At 40.5% G+C, this 16065-nt stretch overlaps 1 protein-coding gene across 1 annotated transcript in view; it reads right to left on the bottom strand.

Moving 5' to 3' along the window:
* The window catches only part of NELL2 (neural EGFL like 2), a gene marked incomplete at both ends in the record, with an annotated part of 149025 nt that overhangs the window by 132392 nt on the left and 568 nt on the right, over nucleotides 1–16065 (bottom strand). The gene's annotated exons all lie outside the window — the stretch shown is intronic.

The raw sequence follows: 16065 nt of genomic DNA, 5'->3' as shown, positions 1-16065 counted from the left end.
CCATACACTCCTGGAGGTGTTAAGCTTATACACTGCCATTTCAGTCATGCTCATGAGATGACTGCCCCATCCCTGGAGGTGTTCAAGGCCAGGTTGGATGGGCAACTTGGTCTGGTGGGAGGTGTGCCTGCCCATGGCAAGGGGGTTGGAATTAGATGATCTTTAAGATCCCTTCCAAACCAAGCAATTCTATGTTAATTACTACAATATATCCAAGCTGATCCAGCTATAACTAAACAACTTCCCCCTACTACTTAAAAGAGGTGTTGGAAGCAACCAGGAACAAGTTACTGGAGGTAAGCAGGAAAACTTCCCCACACACCTCCAGCAGCATAACAAATTGCATAGTAAAAAGTATGCAATTTCAAGTATGGTTTAGGACCAGCCATTCATTACAGATGTTTTCCAGCCCACATTAAAAAAAAAAACAGTTATTAAATGGAATGGATAACTTGTCTTAGCAAAGGGTGGGCTCTTCAGTTTCTGGAGTGCATCTAAAACTAAACATACAGGATGAACTGAATTATAAAACCAACTCCTGCAGAAGAGCCTTTGAAGGAGGCATTCTAATTAATGGAGCTCCACAGTTTGCTTCATGTGCACATAATCAGCTTTTAATAGCTGCATCTATAAATCAATTCTGCATCTGACTGTAGGTTTGCTGAACTACCCAAATTTAATTCTAGTGGTTTGTAAGAAAATGGAGAAGTGCTGCAGGCTAAAAACACTATCAAAATATAATAAAGCTAGCTCAGTTTTGTTTCTTTTTCCTACACTAGTTGGGATCAGTGTCACAAGCATAAATTCACATTCTGTCACTTCTCCTTATTAAATTTTTGGGCTAATCTTTTACTTAACTAGGGATTTCACAAATCCTAAAAAGGGCAACAATATCTCAGATTGTTTACCTTACACTGTTCTTTATTTAAGCAACCGATGAAGACTAAGTTACTCTCAGCAAACTAGGCAGAATGTGAAGCTGGTCCCAAAGCAGAATCTTTACAAGGTTGAAAGGGTATAGCAGTTTTTTAAGTGGAGCACAGGGCATCCAAATTTATGAGCTGCATTCCTATAACAATGACTGTAATGAAAATTGAAGATAGAAAGAAGTAAAGCAATGTTTATTAGACCAAAACCCCACAATACGATGTTATGGTTTAGATACTTCAGTGGGAATGTTGATTGGGTTAGCTTTTTTTTTTTTAATACATACCTGACTCTTTATTTGAACTGATAAAACATTTTGAGCTACCTTTCATAGAATCATGTACATTGGAAAAGACCCTTAAGAACAACACAATTTTCCTACATGCTTGTTCATTCCTCCCTCCTGATAGGTTCCTGAGCATTTCAGAGAAAATAGCAAAATAGGAGCAGCTGCAGTCTTCCAAAACCACATGAACCTGATTTGGTTTCTGCCAAGCCCTAAGAAGGAGCTCTGTGGGAGTTTGGGAGGAGGTGCTGTATTCCTGTCCCAGCTTTGAAAGACTAAAAGACAGGGGGTGAGCACTGACCCCATAAGACTCCCACTGGGGCCATTCCCAAAGGAAGTGCATGGCACTGCCAGATTGCCAGGTCTGGGTGAACACAATGACTATGGTCTAATTATAAGTCAGGATCCAACCAGGTATATATAGAGAGACCTTTAACACGTGGGTGCTCCCTATAAACTGGGTGCAACCTACTCTCAACAGCACAAAAACTCATGAATGGAGAGGGAGCAAGGACTCCAGTAAATATCCCAGGCTGAATGATCGGGGATCTTTCAGGGAATGATCTTGGGATACCCCACAGACTGCATCTGCCTGTACAGTTAAGGCACCACCACAGTTGATTACCGTCTATGTGTCTTCCTTCTTATCTCCATTACAGAGATGGCTCAGCACACAGAGAGGTAGGAAGAACTGCAATAGATGGCAAGGAGAAACAGAGGAGTAAAAAATGTGGTTAAACTAAGCAATTGACACAAAAACTCACTTGAAGGTAAATCATTACTTCAAATTAAAAAAAAAAAAAAGAAAAAGAAAAAAGAAAAGGAGAAAAGTCACAGTTTGTTCTTGCAGCATTTAGAGAGGTTTCCACTGCTTTTGCTTCGTAGCTGTCTCTATTCTGAATGTCAGCCACAGCTTTGGTGAGCCACCCAGCAAGGGCTTTCCTCCAACTTCACACAGGAAGACCTATGGTATATATGCAAAGTCCCACAAGTCACAACGGAGTGACACAAGAGACTTAGAAGGGCCTGTTTCTGAGCACACTTATTTTTCTCTCAATTATACTGACTGTTCATACTGATACCCTCAAACATTGATCACATCACTTCTGGTCAAAACTCTGGCCGACCTACAAGCTATATATTTGTGTGTTTAAAGCCTTTTTGGCACAGCTGAGAACACAAATCCAGTGCAGGAAACGAATAAGGTGCTGAGAGCCTGGGCATATATGCTTGAATGCAGCTGCAATGTTTCTGATCTGAAATAACCAAACCATTATTGAGCTTGTGTAATTGGGAGTTGTTCGTGCATTTACATAAGTAATCATGATTTCATTCAAAGAGCTTTGTTTGTAATGTTTTGTTCTCTATGGTCAAAGTCCCAAGGCAATTTTTGCTTGGTTTGTTAAGCTTGTTTGGTTTTGGTTTTGCTCTTTTAAAGCTAAAGGAACAATAAAAATCAACAAATGCAAATGTATTTGCAAAATGCAATGAAAATGGAACGTATTTTATATGGGAGAAAACCCTCTACCAGATATTATAGATTTGGACAACTGGCTGGCCAAAAGCCCTCAATCGTTCTTGCTAGCTCTGGGCACTGACATGGAAGTGTCTTTATGAAAGAGTTTGCAAATACAAGAGCATCCAGGGCAAACTATGGCTGTAATATATCATGCATTCACTGTAAATTGACAATAATACCACCAAAAATCTTTTTATGTCTAGGACCATTCTGCAGAAGAGACTATTCAATGTAAGTTTGAAAGTGATTATACTAGGGATTAAGCCTCTGAATGTATAAACTATCTACTTCCAGATACCAAGGGAAGTCAAACAAAGCTGAATCTTTCTATAATGCTGAGCTTACCTTCCCACAGCCTGACTGACTTCCCCTGCTGTAACAGCCTCCTTGTACACCCTTGTGCATCTACAAAACAGTTGTTCAGGTGCTACCCACTGAAAAGCAATCAAACATGGCCAAACCCCTGAGATAATCTTGGGATTTGAGCTATGAAACAATTCTTCATGGTACACACATACCTAACTGGATCATACTGCATAGAATGGGGAAGGTGGATCTTTCCTTCCACCAAGCCACCTACTACACAAGAAGAATCCACCTGCTTCTGTGAAGTTGTCACATTAACAGTGCAGCTACAAGGAAGATTCCCCAGCTTGATAATAACCACAGAAATGTTGTTTCAATGGCAGCTAGTCTCAGAGTGCCAGTAGCACAATGCAGACAACCACAGCACCTTTGCTTGGTTAGCAGATCCTTTCAACACAACAAAATAAATGCAGAGGGATCCAGTGGCTAAATTTACACTACTACAAAACTCCATTTGAGCAGCAGGACGACATATCAAAGTTCTCTTTTGATCTCGGGCTTAATTTACCAGATCACAATGCTAGTACAATTAGATGTCTCTCACCCTCCTTTTGGCTATGGCTCCTTTGGAAAAAAAAAAGAAAAAAAAAATCACCCAGATTACAAGTTTGAGCAATTTGCTATAAGGCAAAGTAGCACAGCTGCAAGTCAGGTGCACTCTTCCAGAAATATGTAGGGTCCATGTCGGCGGTTTCATGACTTGGAGACTCAGTAGGCAAAATCTAAATAGGTAAATAAATACAGTAAAAGTTCTAGACAGAATCTTCAACAGCATATTTTTCAAGCCTTTTGCAATGGATGAGAAACCTAACTGTAGAACAACCTGAATTTAAATGTATAGAGCTCCAGATAATAAATCTGTATTCTTAGCAGTAGACTGAAACAACTGAACTGCTTAGAAAAACAATACAGATCCTACCATGCTAGATTGTTACTAAAACAATTCCCACCAAAGTGCCAAAGAATATGTGAATGTGCACTTCTGAAAGGAATATAAGTAATGTGTGCATCAACACAGGGGGAAGCAACATACATGTACAAAAGCATTATCAGGAATTTTTAAATACATATATGATACAGAAAACCACTGTTCCCTGCCCACAAGCAATACTATCTCCTTCACTGTAGCTATGTCATCATGCAAAGTGTTATCACCAAGAGAGAGGGTGCTATTCAGTGGGGACCTATTACATGATAACAAAGTGACAAAGATGAAAGATGGCTTCTGCTAATCATGGAAATTCTAGTCGTAGGAAAAATAAAATGTGTGTTGTATAGTATGTTCTGCCCCAGGTGTTTATTATTGTAATGCTTTCTGGTGACTTAGAGTTTCTGGGTTATCAACTATAAGATGCAATAGCTTTTTGATTACTAGTTTTCCCTAGTCTATATTCCACCACTATTATCAATTTGTCTTTAAATTCTTGAAGACTCTTTGTATTTGCTCGCTTGTAGGTAATACTTTTAATGATGTTGTTTAGGTTTTTCAGGTCCAATACCACTATAAAAACTATTGTGTTTGAAGAACACAGAAGTAGTGTAAAGTGAGATTTATGTCTGGTTCTTAAAACAGGTTGCAGTTACATTTAAAAGGCTGCAGTTCGTATAGCTTTATAAATATACATGTATATATACATGAACACACTCATGCCCCTTTAGGCACAATGTGGTTTTCTAGAAGGTTTGAGAATACCTTGAAACCTGTGGAGAAAATGAAGCCTGTCTTGTTTTCCTTGCTGCTGCCATCTGCGGCATATGCACCTAGTTATGCTTGGCTGCATACTGTCATACGAGCACACTGTGTCAAACTGACCCAACAACAAACAAAAATATCACACCACACAATGCGTTAACACTGAGACACAGACTGAAGAGCACAAGAAAAAAAAATGTATCATCTTCCAGTCCTACTGGTGCTATAATAAAGGCATGATACACTTGAAAACTGCTAAAAGACTGGATTTATCTCCACTCCCTAGTCATATAGCACAGGCAGAATTTTAAAAGTTATGCAGGTGATGCCATGGAGGAAGGGACAGGAGGAGGAAGCAGGCTTGTTAGCCTTTTCCAAATGAAAAAGGAGATGAAGGAAGGTAAACAAAGTCAAATCAATCAAAAACAATAAAGTACAAACCAACAGCAATAACAAACCACAGAAGCAGATTACGCTGGATGTAGATCAAGCTGGATTACGTGACCTACCCTCCTCCCAGAAGCTATGACATAATTCAGGCTCCTCAAATGTATCATATCATAGCATGGAACTGGGTCACACACTGACTGACTGCAAAAGGCCAGCACCTTCCAGGGCACCCATGGATTAGGATCATGCTGGGCACTCGTACATCCTCTGAGCAGCACCCCCCCAGCTCTCCTCCCTTGGCTCTCGCTGTGCCAGTGTCAGCAAGGCCTAATCACGGCCTCCAGCCCGCTCACTCCCTCTCAAAAGCTCCTTTTCCTTGACCTCTCTGCGGCTCCTGAGGACCCACCACATGCAGCCTATGTGTCACAAAAGCATTTAGGTTGGAAGGGACCTCCTGAAATCATCTAGCCCAACCCCAAGCATGTGCAGATGCCCTGGAAGGTTTAGCTTTTTTTTTTCTGTATTAAGAATCTAATGGTTTCTCCCTCCTTGCAACAGCTGGGAGTGCTCATCCAAGCTTTCCCTAACCTCTGGCTTTCTGGGGTGTAATTGCTTTTGTAGTCACTTTAGGATTCATTGCCTTTGGCTCACCAAACATCTAAGTGTCAAGGATGAATTATTTTCATACAAGGCAATGGTAAGCTTAAGAAAGCATTAATGCGAGATCAATCTTTATTCCCAGATGAACACAATGATGTGATCTACATGAAAGACCGACTTCTGACACGGAAGAATGGTCAACAGTCAGCAACTTAGGGAAATCCAAAAACCCAGACCTTCGTCTCAGTAACAATGCCAGCAAGGCATCCAAGGCAGGGGGAGGGAGGCCACCAGTGGAAAAAAAATATCTCAAACATGCCTGATGTATCTAACAACACTGACGCTAGCCCCAGGCCTCTGGCAGTGGCCTGAGCAAACAGCAGTAGGAAGAGAAGGAAGGAGATTGATCATAAGGAGAATTCAGGTTCCAGCAGAAACGAGGGGGAAGTGCAAGTGGGCAAGGGGGCCACAGATGAGGGGAGGAGAAGAACACACAAGCCCCCAACCTCACTGGCATTCTCAGAAAAATTACTACTAACCTAATAACTGTTTTGATGCCAGGTGAAGAAAAGGATTAGAAGGCTTAGAAGGACTTGGAACTATGGATACCAAGGAATACCATACACACCGCTCAGCTATGAGCAGGGCAGACAAACAGAAATACATGAGGGACTCAGGCTACAGTTCTCAGAGGTCCCAAGGAAGCCGAGGAGGCTCAAAGTTCGTCTGAACTCCTGCAATAATTTTCCATTTAAATCAGGTATTAATGGAATCTGATGGATGTGCTAGCCCCAGTGAATCAGGTACATGTTTTACCCACATGCACAATTTATAAGCTTGGATGAGTTAAAATCACAAATGCTTCCAAATACTGATTTCCTCACTCTTGTTGGCTTGTTTCATCCAAGTAACATTAAAATATACTCAACTGCACCAAAATACAGTTTTAGGGAAAAATCAAAGGCACCAGCTTGATTTCAATAAGTATTAGGCATTGGATACCCCATTGTATCTTAAAATCTGTCCATCAACATCCCAGATTTCCAGAGTTCAGAAAAATTTACAGGGTAATCCACTCTGCCCTTGGCATATGATTTGGAAGTAACAAAATGACTACAACATAGCTAATTACTCTTTCCTTGACCTCTTTGAATACTAAATAAGTCTTTCATTCTAAACCTCTGGGAATCTTCTAATAGCAGACACTTATCATACAACACTTCTGTCATTGCTTGGACAAGCTATATGTTTTCAGTTTGTTCAAAATCTTTCTTTGTAAGCCAGTCCTTTTTACTGTATAACTCAAGTTTATCTCACCTTGAATGGGTGCTGAACAAAGCTGGGGACAGTTGTAAGCTAAAGGGAATGAGCCAGTGTGACAGGAAATTTTCTGAGTATCTTTGGAACAGCCATGGCCCAATACAGGAATGCATGTTTAGGGAGCTTTAAAGCACAGATTACTGACCTCCAAACCACAAAAGTTCCTTTGGAACGTTTCTGGATCATTATTCAGCTGTGTTTATAGACTACTAGTCTTTAGAGACTGCTAGACTTCCAGCCATGGGGTCAAAGCTAGCCCATCTCTTCCCAGTGACTCTTTTCAAAGAAAAAACAATGTGGACATTACCATCCTCTAATTATCCTTACACAAGCATTTGTGCTGATGAAACTGTCTAAATGTTCCTCTAACAAAGAGAACAACTCTAAAAGTGGAGGTCTTTTTCTTATTATACTCCCTCTATGTTTTTAGAGAAGGAAATTGCCACTTAAATTCCACTAAAAGAGTTCTCAGTTATGGATCACTAGCAATATTGATTGTAATGGTTCCTTTGGAAACATTACAGTCTATCGTAGCAATGTTGTTGCTGCTGCAAATATGTTAATCAGCTGAAACCCTTTTGAACACTGTCTTCAGAATTCTCTCTCAGTCATCTCATCCTTTTATACCATGCCCACTGCTTTAGCACCTTCCAGCGGCACACAGAGATGTGAGTGGCATCTCCCAAGACAGCACAACACAAAAGTCAGTTTTCTAAGCTCTTATTTCTCCCTGAAGTCATCAGAATAACACACACAAAAAGTATGCACCAAGAAGAGAAAAATAAACAAAAAAATGCTTAACATAAATAATGGAAAAAAAAAATGCTGTTAAATTCTTGCATGTTGAAAATGGCTACAGCATTCTTTTTCCACCTAAACATGGCTTAAAAAAAGGGGGGGTGGGAGAGGGAGGGAATCTCCCTGAATGAGATTGTAAAAATATTTTTGCAACAAAATTAAGTTTTTTAATTCCAGTGCCAGCTACCTGAAATAACTGAATAAACGTTCATAACGGGTATTTATCATGGAAAACAAAGCACAACCAGGAAAATAAATAAATAAATAAATACTGTAGTACCCTTTCTTATCACATTTCTTCTCAGATTTTCCCAAGAATAAATCTTTTGGGTAACACAGAAATGGATAAATCAGTATTTTTTTTTAACACCGAGACAAACGTAGAGAGTTTTAGCCAAAACAGATGGAGAAAAAAAAAAAAAAAAAAAAGTGGAAAATAATTTTTCACCCCCTAATTCTTTCCCCCCACACTCAGCTCTGCCTTAGAAGTTAAGGTGGGAGAACATAGCTGCTTTGTGGATATGCGCCTTGGAGTACAGCCAAACAAGACACTATATGGGGAACTGAAGAGTAACTACATGGAAGCACAGCTTCCCATGATAGCTATATATAATCTCCTGCTCTCATCCACTGGTTTTAAATAACTTACAAGCTGAGCTGTGTGCCTCCCCGAAGATGCACTAGAAGCAGGGAAGTTAAATTCGCAGAGGTATTTTTTCAAGGCTGCACCCACATGAGATGGAGAGCACAGAGTAGCTGAACTCAAGCCATAGGTGGACTGCAGGAAAACTAGTTCCCAGATTTTATAAGGGAACAGCTTGGTTGTGTCAAAATGAGGGGAGGGAGCAGACTATGAGACTGATCGACATGAAGGAATGTATAGGAAATGCTTCTCTCCTCTCCGAAACCTCACTAGAGAATGAACTGTGCAGCAGCAGGGCAAAAATAAAAAATAAAAATAACTCTAACTTAGCTACTTCATGACTACAGAAGTGACACAGCAAGGTAGTTACATAAGGGCAGCAAAACCTCATTCTCCCACGTCACTGCCCCTTGCTAACACAATCCTCCTCCAGCAGTATGGAAAGATATCCTTAACAGCAGCCCATAGGCCTCTGCCCCTGCTCTCATGACACATGTGTTTTGAGGTGCTGGGGTTTCTACCACATGCAAGACAGATGCTATCATGTTGTCAGCGTCACCTCTGTCACCAGCTACACCCTGCTGCACTGCAGGAGGGGCTGCCTGGTGAAGGCTTGGCCTGGTGGAGACGTAGCCATGGAGGAAACTCCCCCACTCCTCTGACCATCCTCTCCTTCTCTGGGAGGAGAAGGCTCTGCCCCACAGCAGCACAGGGATGCCCTCTTTTTCCTTCAGTATATGCCCCAGAGCTGCACACCAGGCTCATCTTCTGCTTTCAAACACACTCAGTGCCCTAAGACAGCACTAGCTTCAACAAGGGGTTTGTTCTTACGTTATATTAGAAGAGGCCTGACTGTAGATGTAGGAACACGCATGTGCAGTCCTACTTGTTATTAATCAGCATGAATTGTTCTGGGCAATACTGAGCTTCTAAACAGAGCGCAGTAATTTGAATTAACCTGAGCAACCAGACTGTCATAGAAAATACAAAGTTTTAGACAACAAACACTGTCCAAATAGGAATCGGAGCCCCAAAGCCCTCAAATGGTTGCAGATATTAGAAGCAACCTGACTGTGAAAAGCACCAGAAAGCATGGCAAAATAGAACATTCCCTCATATGGAGTCAAACCCTCACAGATGAATAAATGCAGGCACTCATCTGCTTGCAAAGGTTGAAGTAGCAAAGGTGGGAGGCTTTCGATGTCTCATTAAGCCCATGCAAATCATGCTGTCTGGCACCATCTCCCCATGGGATCTGGGCAGACAAGACATGGTGCCTGTTTCAGCTAGTACATGTTTCTCTTTCCAAGCTGTAGTTTCTTCTAGAATCTATGCTCTTCAGAATGTACCAGACCAAAAGCCACCCAAAGTCCATACCAAGACACATAGCACAAGATCTGAATGTATATATATATATTAAAAAAAAAAAAAAAAAAAGGCTATGGAAGGAATATCTAATTTCTGCATATTTCATTTCCCTCTCCCCAAACAGCCCCCTGTAGAAAAACAAAGAATACAGGGAAAAAAAAAAAAAAAAAAAAAAAGTTTTATATAGAATATCTTTTCTTGCAATGAACAATGACATCATTTTTAGAGCCATAGTTAAAGTAGCTTTACTGCTCTGCACTCAGACCTTTACAACACTTTTTATTCCCAGTATACATTCTCAGTGACATTATTTACTTAAAACTTTCAGCATTAAAACAGTTACAGCTACAGGCTGTTTTCTGTCAATTCTTAACAAAATTTTGCATCAACTATGCATTACTGACTATGCATAGGGATTGCAAGCTCCTCTCCAGAAACATGACTGTGGAGTATATCAGGTCTCTGTTCACAACCCATTTCTCAGCTCCAGCCCATGCTGTACTATTATTACAAGCAGGAGTCACATGTCAACCCCACCGAAGTTTTGTTCTTCCAATAATTCTCCCACCTTCTGTTTTACAGATAAGCCAGCATGGCAGTACCTAGAGTGCAGTGACAGCGGGTGTATTTATGATTACTCAGCAGTAAAGAAAGCGTATGGCAATGCAGTGGCTAAGTACATGGCAGTTCTGCATAAGTGTGGTTAAAAGGGCCATGGTTTAGTGATGAGACTCAGTAGATTAGGTTGATGGCTAGAGCTGATGACCCTGAAGGTCTTATCCAACCTAAATGACTCTGTGATTCTCCATGTGTGGTAACTCAGCATGGTTTGGGATGTGTATTGCATACAGGATTTTCACATACTGCATCCTCCTTTTGGGGGGGCAGGCTCTTCCAGCAGCAAATGCTTCCCAAACACCTCCTTTTGCTAATGTTGCTGAGAGAAAGAGGCTACTGAGCATTCAACTCTTACTTCTGGAGCAAGAGGGTGTCTTGCAGTCCCCACTCTGTAGCCTTGCTCTTCAGGGCTCTCCTCCAGCACTGATCCCAGCTCCACAGCAGCACAGATCACCCTGGCAGTGCCATACTGCAATAGTTCCTGCTTGTACAGCAGCAACGAAGGGCAGAGGTGACTCGGTCATGTGCAAAAGGTGAAAAGGGAAAGAGGGCAGGGGTGGGAAAGCACATCCAGCTGTTCCAGCTATGCCAAAATCCAAATGCAGCTGTGGCTACCAAGTTGTCCTAGAATACTTGCTTACGCTAAACATTTCTATCATTGAAAGAAAGTCCAGTACTTGCTAAAGCAAAAAGGAATTATTTCATCTATCCAAACTAAGGGGTAAGGGGCTTTCTTTGTCTCTTTGAAACATTCTGGGAATTTTAGTTACCTACACGTATAGATGATTTTCATGCTGGAAGGTCCCACACTTTAAGGATTTGACGACTGAAAGAGAAACCAGATTGCTCCAAGACAGAAAAGCTGCAGACAGGTATTCGCTCTGCAGTCAGCCCTGCCAGTTGGCAACATTAGCATTCCCTCCCCCAGCTCTGTTCCTGCTCCTCTGAGAGATGATTTGGGTCTCTAGGACAGCTGGAGAAAGACTTTTTTTTTTTTAAACAGGAATCTCTATTCCATGTTACTGCAGTCAGCCCAGTTAGCTCCTGAAACTGGCCAACTTTGCCATCAGCAGATTAGGGGATGCTCGTATAATCTCTTGCATTGGAAAAGTTGTGGGGACAGTAACCCCTAGCTCCTGAACACTGACAAGCAGCTGGAAACAGTAATATTTTCAGCACACTCAGCTGGAACTAGAAGAGAGCATCTGTCCATGGTTCCAGTGGCAGGTGGCAAGGAAAAAAGCATGTGTGAAGTGCATAGCTAACCTAAATCCTATTTCTGTAATGAGAGAAAGTTTACTCACATCTAGTTCTGAAGCTTTATTTTTAGCTCCTTTAGTAACATTCAGAGATGACACCACAGGCAAAAAAAAAAAAAAAAAAATTGTACTTTCCAGAGAGAGAAGATGTGTGTATACAGTTCTATTTCATATTTTGCTCACATTTTTAAATAGTGGGCTAGTGATCCAATCACACAGCAATAAGCAATGAACTACTTACACCAAGAGGTGTATTTTAGGGTTCTTCTCCTCCTTCTCCCCCCACAGTCTGTGCCAACAAGACCCAGTTCAAAAAACAGTGGCACTAAGTCCTTTTCATTGCATCACACAGACATTAAAGTTATTTCTTTGGTGTTTTAAAGCATATCGCTCCCCTCCCCACCCCCCCCATAACCTACAATACAGTTGAAGGTATTACAAGAATAGTTGAATGCTGCTTATAAACATAAGTTACATATCCTAACCAGTAAAGAAAAAAACACATTCCAAGTGAGTTCCAAGTCATGTATTCAGATATACAAGCTGCCACATTTTTGACAGTCATGCCCTTTTTATGTTTTCCTTAAATAAATGTTCCTGTCTGTAATCACCCAACTGCAGTGTTCTGACCACCCTTTATTCTCCTCTTTGAGGAACACATACACCTTTTCATGGATACATACGTTCCTTACACATCACTTAGCTCTCATTTTCACTCTTTGTGCCCCTTTTCACTTGATTTACTATGTACCTTCCACCACTCTCCACTATTGCTAGAGGTGACCGAAAGATGTCTCCATTAGTGCATTGGACAACAATAGTTTGATGTGTAACATTGAATTACAGCAGTTCAGGTGGGACCCAGAAACACAATCAAAATATTATATAAGATATAATAACAATACAGAGCCTAATGGAGGGGAGAAGGTGCCAAAGTCTCTGCGTAGAGGACTGCCAGAAGGAAACAAAGTTACTCTGGCAGCCTTTAGATTCTCACATCCGAAAACATTTTCCATTGCTAGTTGAAATGCCTGGCTTCATTGGGCCTTACATGTGCTTGAAGTGAAGCCTATGCTCAGGAAACCTACTGAAGTCATATGTCTGACATACCCGAAACTCTCAACACTATCCAGCCTCTATTGGTGATACCTCTGTCTGCCTCATCAAGTGTTCACATGCTCAAGTGGTCTTGCAGCAATATGATTTGCATATTTGCATAGGAAAATCGCAACATTTACCTCAATCCCCACTTATCACCTCGAATTGTATTGATGTCATTTACAAAGAAAGTTGTAAAAATGACGATTAGGATTTCTCCAAAAGGAATTCAAAGCCTTCTTCAAATACATTAATTATACTCCAATCCACTCATTTGCTCTGGGCTTTACCTTAAATGTCATCCCCATTTTTGAAAGGGATAACTAAGGTATTGAAAACTTCACTGTAATACATAAACAGGCACCAACAGAGACGTTTGTGGTGCAGATCTCTGACTTCTGTGCTCTGACCAGAAAAGAAATAATTTTCCTCTCAACATATTTTGACTTCATAATAGCTGCTCTTGGCTAGGAAGTGCTGGCAGATGTTCATATATAGCAACACTAACATTTTTTTTTTTTAAGACTTCCTCCTGTTTTCTATTCATAATTCCATCTTCCCACGAGCTACACTGGAACATTTTACAACTACTTTGTAAATCACTTTCCTACAGAAAAATAAGTCCCTGAAGCTATACAGGGACAGATTGCATTGGCATTCAGGTGCTACCAAGCCACTACAACCAAGCAACATCAGAAACCTAAAAAGCTTTAAAATCATGACTAAGCATTTAATCCTGATGAAGCCAGTGGGAAGAGTTCTGTTTCATAAGTCTTATGCTTTCTACAGGGTGTGTATAGCAAGAGATCAGACTGATACATGAAAGGAAAGTCCAAGTGAACAAAAATTGCAAATGGTTTGAATTGCGTCTAAATCAATAACTGTTAAGGAGGAATCTAACTGCTCTTGAATAGATGGTAACAGAAAAAAAAAATGCATGGCAGCTGTATACTGTGTTATATGATCTAGAGATATAAATTCCTTTAAAAATCTCTTACGGAAAGGAGAATTTATCAGGATAGCCAATTAGATGATAAAAACCCCTTGTATTGTAAATCAATGCTGCATTCAATTAAGCAATAAAAGCTGTCTTTTCACCTAAAAACAGAAGAAGAGAGACCATTCTGCTTTAGCTGTTGCTTTAGCTGTATGTACAATTTCCCCACCATATAATCTCTATATGCCTGTTCAGTTCAACCTCCACTTTCATAATTTCTTTCTAAAATAAAGAACAGTGTTTGGGCTTTTTGTATATTTTAAGCATATATAAAGTAAGGCTTTACACCAGTCTATCAAAAAGGCAACACACTAAAATGACAAGAATGTATGTTGTGCAATAGACTATTCATCTTCTGAAGAAGTCAGAAGGACAAGGACCAGAAGTTAAAGCTTTGAGAGTAAGTTCATAGATTTAAAGTCATGTTTCCTTCCCCCAAATTATTTGGGTTTAGGACTACAGCTTTCGTATAAGTAAGGAAAAACACACAGGCAAAAAACAAATCTGAAGCCAGCAAGAATATGTATTTCAAATTCAGACACTGTAAATACATACATTAAGACGCACACGCTGCAGCAATGCTCCCATGGTGTTAGCACTAAGAACAGAACAAAAATGACTACATGGACCAGTGGCCTGACTGAGTAGGGTAATGTCTGTATTTCTAAAAGCAAGTTAGAAAAATGACACTGCCTGCCCGCTAAGGAGTCTATTTCCTATAAGAAAATCAGGAGTTTTATGTAGTAACAGGAGAAGTATACTCAATCCTTCAGGGCACTGAAGAATGCCGAGTTAACCACTACGTAGACCTAAATGTTCATGTCTGTTTTATTCCCGATTCCTTTAAACAAAATACAAGGTTGGCATTAAAAAAAAAAAAAAAAAAAAAAAAAAAAATTTTCTCTGCTTTTGTTACAGCTAAATTAGCAGCCTACTTGGGAACTGCATATTCACATAGTTACAAAGCAAGAGGGAATAACTTGAAAGATTCTTTAGTAACCCAGCAATCTTTTTGTCCCAACACTGGGGAAAGTACATAATAGAGTTATGCTTACAGACCCCTAATGCTACTAAGATTGAAGTCATAGGGAGGTCTCACTCCTCACCTTCACACTGCATCGTAACACAGAAGGACCTCATCTCTGAGCACCACTGTACCTTAAGCACCTCAGGAATCCAGCTATTTTACTAGGAAGCACACAGCCATACAAACGTGTTGCCATTCTCCACAGTCACCCTCTCACAGAAGGCTGTTCTGAAGCTGCAAGCCCACCCCTGACATTTAATAAAAGCAGCATGTGTCAGTGCTTCAGAGCGCATAACGTGCACGTCTCCACATTAGTGTCCATAGTGACACATGCTGGCTGTACCAGGGAAGGACACCGCTACAGAGATCACCTCAAAAAAAGCCCCTGGCAACTATTAGCTTCTAATAAATTATCTCATTAAAGCAACCATGAAAAAGAAGCTCCCTTTCCAGATCTCATCTCCCTTAAATTATAACTCCTCTGCATGGGAAACAGCTTCCTGCCTGTTGCATCAGAAATTCTTTCAGACCAGAGCTGGCTTCTTGTCATGCCAGGAGTTTCAACAACCAAGTCCCTCTATCTGAAAACTATGGGCTGCTGCAGAGATTTCCTCTTGATCCACCAGATGTTGAGCTATATTCCCTTGCTCTTCTCTAGTCAGGTTTCTGAAGAGCATTTCATCATCTTCCATGTGCTTTTAAAGGCTATTTTTAGGCTTTTTTTTTTTTTTCCTCCAGATGAAGAAGAAATTTTTCCTGAAAATGTTCAGAACTTCAGCTTCACTTAAGATATGGGTACATTATTAAAGCATAACTCAAAAAATACACTGAAGATGAGCAAGTGTAGGCGATGCAACCTGTGCCAACAAATTCAGATGTCCTTTGAGAATTATTTTATAGATCTGTGTGACTCACAATATTTCAAGATACTTAGACTTTCTAATAAGTGTATCTGTATTTTTGAGAAGTGGAACAAGACTACCTTTTCTTTTTAAAAAATTTATTTATTTATTTAGGAATAGAAAAAAATCACAGGCACTCTGAAAAGCCCAAACTCAGCCTTTGTTTCTCGCAGCGGGCATGGCACCGGAGCTCACAAAGGCCACTTTCCCCAGTAAAAAGCGGTATTTTTCGCCATCTGCCTCGCTCCTCTGGG

The sequence above is a fragment of the Netta rufina genome (genome assembly GCF_964035555.1).
Source record: "Netta rufina genome assembly, chromosome: 1".
Classification (NCBI taxonomy): Eukaryota; Metazoa; Chordata; class Aves; order Anseriformes; family Anatidae; genus Netta; species Netta rufina.
This window is presented reverse-complemented; position numbering and strand designations above follow the sequence as displayed.